A 9,514-nucleotide genomic window follows, 5' to 3' on the forward strand; every position below is an offset into this window, starting at 1 on the left:
TTTGCATGCTTTCTAAAATAAGTAATAACACTTTATCAAATCTCCAATACTTACGAATACTGCAACATCATCCCATTGATTACTGTACACGCAATAGCTCTTAGTGCTGAGTGGCTTCTGGGCCTTTGGTGACGTTCGTAATATATATATATATATATATATACACACATATATATATATATATATATATATATATATGATTGCAAATAAATAGTAGAAAATAGAATTTATAAAAATTATTATTCAAAGACAGGGATTACATTAAGCATATTTTCTATATTGAATGGAATTTTAAAATTTTCATTTAGTTCTGGAGTAAATATATAGAAAAATAAAAAGGAACATTATATGGTGTTTTTTGTTAGCGTTGTAAACTTAGACCATTTCAAGAATCGAAAATATTAATAACATTTAAGTACAATGTTTAAAATAATGAGCTTGTGTCAAAATATAATACTATGCAAAAACACATCAACGGACTCATTTTATAGGATTATGCAATAAAATGAACAGTATAATTGATGGAAATTACGCTTACAACACAAACTTTATAATGCTTATGATGTCAATTACAAATATGAATAGACACAATTAGCAAACAATTTAGACATCACTTGGCAATTAAGAAATAAATGTGTGTGATTCAAAAATGTTTTGGATGTAATAGATGTAAAGAAAGATACATTCCACCTCCCTATTTTAACTTTTACATAAAAGGAAGAGTAAAACTCTAACAAAGTAAAATGGTAAAAAAATACTAATACAATCCTTGATTTCATGCCATAAAATGAATCAGACAAATACTTCCGCCCGACTAAATATTTTAAGATTTCAAAAATGTAAGTATAAATAGCGTAATATATGTGTGTATTAAAATAAATTCCCAAAATATTTACTCTGTAAAACTACCTACTTACTAGATAACCGAGTATGTTCTAATCTCTTTCTTTAAATTAAATATTTCTTATTTCTAAGTCGACCTCCTCCTTTGCTTTTATATGCGTGTTTCCTGATTTACTTTTCTTTCCTAGACAATTCTCATCTATTGTGAGGTGATGAAGTTACGCATTCACTATAGCCATGTTCGAAAATGCAATTTGGTGTTAAAATTAGTTTAGTTTATTGCTTCATACCTTCAATGCAGATTTTATAATGTTTCCATGAGAAAAAAAATCCAGTTTTCAAATATATGCTCTGTCTGGATGCGAAACAATACTGTATGTTTTATTTACTTCATTTCAAACCTCCTGAAACATCGGGTTTTACATATTTCACCAAACATAGATTACAAGTATTATTAAACGCAATTTACGGATCACCGCCCATTCTAGTATATTGCTTTATTTATCCCATTAAGCATGAAGATAATGTAGCGTAAGCAGCTTAGCATGAAATCATTGCGTAATGATATGAGAAATCGGTAAGTTATAATTCTCACATGAATCATATCGATATGTAGCGCACGTGTGGATTCCACCCCATTTAATATAAATTATTTATTAGCAGATTGATTTTGATAGAATATATCTTTACGCTTATAATTTTCCGTTTCTAATCGATTAATTAACAACATTGCTTCAGTTGGCTATGACGTTCGTTTGGTAACTAGGCACTTTATTATGTATCTCGAACAAACATTGTCGGAAAATGAGCGCTGGCCTCATGATTCGAAAAAATAGGGCAAGGAATGAAAGGGCTTCTCATGTCATTGTTTTTTTAGAAGTAAATATTACATGAGTAACACAGAGGAATAACATATATATTTAAGGCTTCCTTCAGTCTTTAAAGACTCTAGATGCGCATTGTGAGGGCGTCTGCGCGGCAAATGTTTGGGGCAAGAGTTGCGGAATCTCTAACCACACCTCTCATGAGTTGACATTGTTGAATACCAGTGGCAAGTGAAGGTTTACGACGACTGAAAACAACGTCGACATAAGCGGAAAACACATACAGCGCGTAGAAATCCCAAATTGTTACTCATCTGCCATAGCCAGGCTTTAAAAGTCTTTTTGGTGAAATGTATGAGGAGAAAAAGTTTAAAGAATGCTACTACAGTTTTCAATATTATATCCTGGGATATTCCTGCTACCAGTGACCGACCGTCCAATGAAAGGGGATTACTCCGACTATTTTATTTAGTTTTAGAAACTCTACATTGTAAGGCTTAAAAGACAAATCTGGATGATTCGGTTTGTGACAAAGCAGATTTGCAATTACTAATAGAAAATAGCTGTTCAACAGGTAGATGCTGCGTTATTTATAGTGAGATTGCAAAGTGTAAGAAAGAACAAAGACTAACGGCGTTGAATTCCCCTACTCCCGACAACAGCGCTGGAGGTTAAAAGACCCGGCAACAGTATAATGACACAATTTTTTGTTTTGTATTGTAAGAAATATATATTAAAAAACAAGTTCAAACATCTACACGCATTAGGTCGGTGATAGAATAACACTTTACAACAAAAAAAAAAACAAATAAATAAAAAACTGTAAAAAAAAAGTAAAACAGAATCAATAGACCGGGAAATGTACTTAAATGAACCAAGATGGTGCGAAATATGGTCTTGCGTGTTAGTTATAGCAGGTGCAAGTGTTGCAGAGAAAGTACAGTAGCAGTTCGAATCTCATACGTTATCAATGTAATACTCATGCTAATTTTAAATTAGGTTTCCTGTACTGAATTATTTATTAGTCGGATGAAACGCACACGTCTCTTTCTTGAATCACTAGTAACTTGGTGCCTGGGGAAATTCCTTTGCTAATCACAAGTATATTATGGTACTTCACCTTCAGTTCCTTCTTTATTATGGGTCCATGTCAAGTTTTCCGAATTGCTATTTCCTCCCAGATGTTGCATGTATAATCTGTCCATCAATTAGTAGCGTATCTACTTTACACTAGATATCCTTACGACCCGGCCCATCTAATTTGCAAATTCATTCAACCCTTCCTTAAACTTCAGTTCAACTAAAGTAACAGGGATGTGCCGCTCTCTTTATACTAAGGGCGAAGGTCGAGTCGGGAGCCGCCATTACTATTCACCCACAAATCAATGTTCGCAAAATCGACTTTCGCTGAAAGATAATTGGTAAACAGTCTATAAAAAGAACTGGATGTACATAACCCGTAATTCCAAGAACAAATATATTCTCACGATCCGATTCACCGGCAGAGTAAAGCGGAGTACATCTCTTACATGACTCTTTCCGTCAGCAGTCGAGGATTATAACAAATTATATATTTTCTACTCGATGGAAAACTAATTGTATTCAAACACATTTTCCTTTCCCCTATCGGTTGTGGTTTGCGTTCAATCAAATATTTGACAAACACACATAGACCAAAAGTGATATCTACTAGTTGACGTATATCTAATGTAATCAGGGTCCATATGAATTATAGTAACATTTTATTAGATAAATTATAAGCTGAGTGTTTCCGTCCCAACTCACTTGGGCCAAGTGTTAACTCTCTCCGGGATGGCAACGGCGATAGGGCAATGCGATTCTACTTACGCGGCAGCATCCCCACCGCTATTACTAAATTTTCTTTTTATCCCATAAAACATAATCTTCGATGTTAGTCTACGCCCGCGCATGAACATAATTGTTCAATTCCTTTTTGTCTAAGAATGTTTTCAGTCCCTATCACTAGCAGCTTAAAAGTATTATATAGATTCGCATACAATCTGTAAAAAAATAATAAAATTATGTAGTCTACAATGTTTCTGCCAGGACTTAGATGTCTTATATTATACGTGTATATAAATAAATGTTCAATCATTTCAGCTGCATATGCAAAAGTAAATACTTTCGGTCACAACAGCCGTCTTACTAACACTTTTCTACTTTGTTCATACATTTTCTTTTAAATAGGTTAACTTGTTTTCTAAGTCTGGGCTGAAATTATATTTTTTGCCTGCATTTGAAAAAGAAAGAATTTAAAATACAATGCATTTATTGATCGGTTTCTTTCAATCAATCTTGGCCTTGGTGGGCATGTGACGGTATATATGTGTCGCTCTTGTCAGAACAACCCTCCTTTCACCCAGAACACACTTTGCTATTCGTTCTCTTTCAGACGTTACCATTTAATCAGCATCCCAATATTACTTATTCCTGATTCAGCCGCATTCTAGCCCCATTTAATAACTAATTGCCTACTGAACTGTCTAGTGTAGGGTTCATTAGGGACGGAAAAGATTCAGAGGAATTATAGATTGTTGGGGGGTGCTTTATTTAATTCTAAATAAATAAAGGAGAAGCTTGTTATATATAGTATGGTATACAATATTGTATATGGTCTTTGACATAGTGTGGAGTTTAAGGAGTATATGTTTTAGGGTTAAATTGGGGGGTATTGTTGCTGCGTGGTAAAATTTTAACGGTGTGTGGGGTGTCTATGGAGTGGTATTTTCGTGCACAGACAGAGAGACTTAGTGACAATGAGTTGTATTATATGGATATATGAGAAAATATAGGAACATAATAATTAATATTGCATTAGAACATCATTACATTATCCTGTTAATAATGAAAAGGTAGAAATGAGGGGGGAAACTCTTCAGGCTATGATATGTTAAAGAAAAAATCTTATCACCAGAATAAGAAAACATCGGCATTATACATGGTTAAGCGCAATGAAACCGAACCCGATTTAATGTACATATAAGGTTAAGATAAGGATAGTTTAATGAATCCTAAAACATGGAGAGATGTGAGATTACCAGGGATAATCCCAAAAGCGAAGTTAAAAAAGTTTACTGATTAATAGAACTATTGGGTTCCGAAAATACATAAGAAAATTTGCAGATGAAAGCAGGGCGAAATGTAGGAATAAAAAGGTAATAAAGATAAGGAAGTGGAGTCATAGCTGGTATAAAAATACTGGAAATAGAACATATAAAATAAAAAAAAAGTAGTGAAAAAACAAACACATAGACTCTCAGGCGATTTACTTGTCTTTTAAAAATAAAAGACAAGTGAATCATATATATATATATAAATATAAATATATATATATATATATATATATATATATATGTATACTAGCAAAATTATCCATCCTTGACTGGGTTCAAAAACAGCCTACAGAAAATAGACTCTGCTTTATGAAAGTATGATAGGTTATGAAAAGTAAGGGTTGTAAAGAGAAAACTTCGAATCTTGGGGTATCAAAACCAAAGCAAAATATGATGACAGTGAAAATAAAATAGATAAACCCCATAATTTATTATACCATACCTGTTCACACTGAAACACTTATAACAATATTCTATGGATCTATATTTAAAAAACCTTGTAAACTGTGTGACATATTTTAATTCTATGGAGGGCAGGTGCGAACGAACACCACATGATTCACTTGTTTTCTAGGTTGGCAGTATTTTTGCGCGAACAGTTGGCAGAGTTGGTGGAAATTTTCTGTTTCTATGTCTATCCTTGTAGCCATGTCACTAGTAAGGGTGCTGGAGGTAAACGTTTTGTCTGGGCTGACGTTATCCGCCTGATAGTCAGGGACCCGAACCTTGGATTAACCACTAAGGAGGCTGTCCTATCAGCAGGTGCAAAGTACTGGGGCTGCTGTATTGCCATTTGGTGAATGGAATCTGGACCATGCAGTAGCTTCTGGTGGGACCTCTCGATGCCATACTAGTGGGTAATTGTTACGGCTTTACCTTATCATGTGGTACAAAAAAAAAAAAAAAATTCTTCGTTTCTTTTTCTCTCTTAGTTTCCCCTCTCTGTCCTGCTCTAAGTAAATCTGTCGACCTAGTCCACAAATTCCAAAATTTCATCATGACAAGTTTCAAGAAAAAATACACGATTAAACCCGGTTCTCCAACTTCCAACGTAGACCCCTACTACCATGTCTCCTTCTCCAACATCAGGGGTCTACGTTCTAACCTTCCAGAGGTTGAAACCCAATTACAGGAGACTAAACCAGACCTTTTATTTTTAAGTGAAACTGGCATTGGACAGGCTATTTCCCTTGATGAGTTTGCAATTACAGGATACTCTAACTTAACTTCTAAATCTGACCCCCAAGATCGCCATGGGCATGGAATATGTGCCTATATTAAAGATAGCTTTCCATGTGGGAGGGACATCTCCAGGGAAGATCCTAACTTACCTTATATGTGCTTCCGGGTTGCTTTAGCTCACACTACTGCATTTATATTTACTCTCTATCGCCCCCACAACAGCGGAGTTACTATCTTTCAAAGCATATCTGAGAAAATTGACCAAGTCCTTTCTACTTATCCTTCAGCTAACATTCACGTATGTGGAGACTTCAATGTTCACAACGTCGAATGGTTGACCCACTCAAACAAGACCGATGATGAGGGGAGGTTCTGTCATGATTTCTCCATTGCCTATGACCTCACTCAGATTGTTCAGGAACCTACCCGTGTGCCCGATAATGACGGCCAGTATGCGAGCCTACTAGACCTTTTTCTCACAACTTGCCCTGAACTATGTTCAGTTTCTGTTCTGTCGCCTCTTGGATCTTCCGACCACTCTGTTGTATCAATTAAGATAAAAATGAAATGTAATAAGTCCCCAGACGTACCTCTTCATCGTACAGTATATCGATACACTAAGGCTGACTGGGATAGCTTCCGTACATTTATATCTGATCTACCTCTGCATTCCATGTTTAAAAAGGATGTGTCCTCTATAGTATTAGACCTTACTGAATGGTTAATTGTAGGTATTAACCATTTCATACCCTCTAAAAAGTTTCAGCAAAAACCTAACAGCCAGCCATGGTTCTCTCCAGAATGTGCTGCTGCCATTGCGCACAGAAATCACTTTTTCCACTGCTTCAAACGTAATAGATGTATGGAAACTAAAGCCGTTTTCAGGACTGCCAGCAACCATTGTAAGAAAGTAATAAGGAACGCAAGAGAGTTGTATGCTCAATCTGTTAAGTCCAAAGTAGCTGAGCAGCGGCTTGGTTCCCACCAGTTTTGGCAAATAGCAAACAGAATCCTGAACAGAAGCGTGTGCTCCATCCCAACTATTATCAATGGATCTGAGGTAATCTCGTCAGCATCAGACAAAGCCAAACTCTTTGTCAAGAACTTTGCAGCTAATTCTACCCTTTGCGACCAAGACCGCCAACCCCCAATATTTCCTCTTGTATCAGAAAACACGCTATGTGATATACGTATATCTGTACGTGATGTTGCCAAGCTAATCAAAAACCTTGATTCCAGTAAAGCAACTGGCCCTGATGGTATTCCAATTATAGTACTCAAAAAACTTCAACCTGAACTAGCGCCCATACTTACAAAACTGTTTAAACGTTGTCTTAAGGAGAATAGTTTCCCATCTCCCTGGAAAATCTCATCAGTATGCCCTGTATTTAAGAATTCAGGTGATCGCTCATCCCCCTCTCAGTACAGGCCAATAAGTCTCCTGTGCGTCATGAGTAAGTTGCTAGAATCTGTATTAAATACAGAAGTAATCAAACATCTCAACAAAAATAACCTTCTTAGTGACACTCAATATGGTTTCCGTTCTGCTAGATCTACAGCAGATGTCCTTACAGTTATATCGCATAGGATTAGCAAATCTCTCGACGGTGGCAATCTTTCTAGGGCAATTGCTCTTGATATATCTAAAGCCTTTGATAGGGTATGGCATAAAGGTTTACTTCATAAGATCGCTAGCTATGGTATAGCTGGAAAAGTCTTCTCAATTATTAAATCATTTCTTTCTGATAGATTCATAAGAGTAGTAGTTGAGGGGCAAAAATCAGAAGCTCACAATATTAATGCCGGTGTCCCTCAGGGATCCATCCTGGGCCCAACTCTTTTCCTGATCTACATTAATGATCTTCCAAATCATATCCTTACATCATTTGTAGACATTTATGCTGACGACACTACCATTTATGGTACCACATCTAAGACAGTAAACGAGCAAGTTCTCTCCGATTCTCTCTCCTCTGATCTTGAGCACGTAGTACAATGGGGAAAGGAGTGGCTGGTTACTTTTAATGCATCTAAAACCAAGCTTCTCTCTTTACATCATCAACATTCTAATCCACATTTGTCATCAATTGAAATGAATGGCTCTCGTCTTCAGGAGGCCTCAAGTTTTGACAAGCTTCTGGGCTTGACCATTACTCCTGATCTTAAATGGAACACGTATATCAAATCTGTTGCCAAGGCCGCTGGAAAAATGGTGGGATCTTTCTATCGATCCAGTAGATATCTCACTGCTGATGCTATTCTCTATCTATATAAGAGCCAGGTACGTCCAAGGATGGAATACTGTTGCCACATCTGGGCAGGAGCTGCTAGAAAGAACTTGTCCTGCCTTGATAGAGTTCAAAATAGACTTCGTAGCCTCGTAGGAGATGTCCTTTTCTCCTCCTTGCAACCTCTATCTCACAGAAGAGATGTTGCGAGTTTGTCTCTGATGTATCGTTATTTTCATGGAAAGTGTTCAACTGAGCTTCAATCTATGGTCCCCCCTCGCCAAACTTTCACAAGAAACACTCGTCTAGCTGTAAACACTATCAATAATTTCCCCCACTCTTTATCTGTGCCTAAACCTAAACGTAGATTCCATGAACAAAGCTTCTTTCTTAGAACTGCACGCCTGTGGAATTGTCTTCCGTTTTCCTGCTTTCCGGCTGACTACAATATGATTTTGTTCAAGTCTAAAGTAAATAAGTTCTTGATGAGCCGTTCCATATAAGTTATTAAATTTACCAAATTTTCATTACTAATGATTACTATATTGACCAACTTCTACTGTACACTCTTTAACCTTTATCCTTGAGTGGCCTCTGGGCCTTGATAATGTGGTGATGCCTTTGTAAAAAAAAAAAAAAAAAAAAAAAAAAAAAAAAAAACATAATTTTATTATACCATATTTCTTCAAATTGAAACATAATTATCAAAGTATACTTACGCAGATAGATATGAAAAGTTTTATTACAGTTTGTACCTATTTCAATTCTATGGAGGCCGGGCGCGTAATCAGACCCATAAAATTTATTATACCATCCCTATTTAAGTTAAACATACTGATCAAAGTATTTTTATATACATCTATATCAAAAACCCTTGTAAAAGTTTTTTTTTTATTTTTAATTTTTTTATTACGATACTTTGTGGACCAGGCGCGAACGCAGGCCCCACAATTTTAATGAACCACCGTCCTGCCAGATCAAATATACCCATTCCTATATCTCGATACATCCTTTATAATTATATGCAATCAGTTTTAAAATGATCAAGCATATAGGAGTCTATTCGTGACCAGACACACATACACGCACATACACTCACACAAATAGTCAGCTTTATATTATATATATATATATATATATATATATATATATATATATATATATATACTAATATCAATCTGGCTCTGTTGTGGCCTGATCTGCATATATGCATAATAAAAAAAAAGCATACTGTTTTCTATTTATGGTAAAAGGAAATGGAACTTTGTTACATATGGGTCGTGGAATTGCATTCATCTGCAAC

The sequence above is a fragment of the Euprymna scolopes genome, chromosome 6, assembly GCF_053919585.1.
Source record: "Euprymna scolopes isolate OS-2025 chromosome 6, ASM5391958v1, whole genome shotgun sequence".
In the NCBI taxonomy this organism is placed as follows: Eukaryota; Metazoa; Mollusca; class Cephalopoda; order Sepiida; family Sepiolidae; genus Euprymna; species Euprymna scolopes.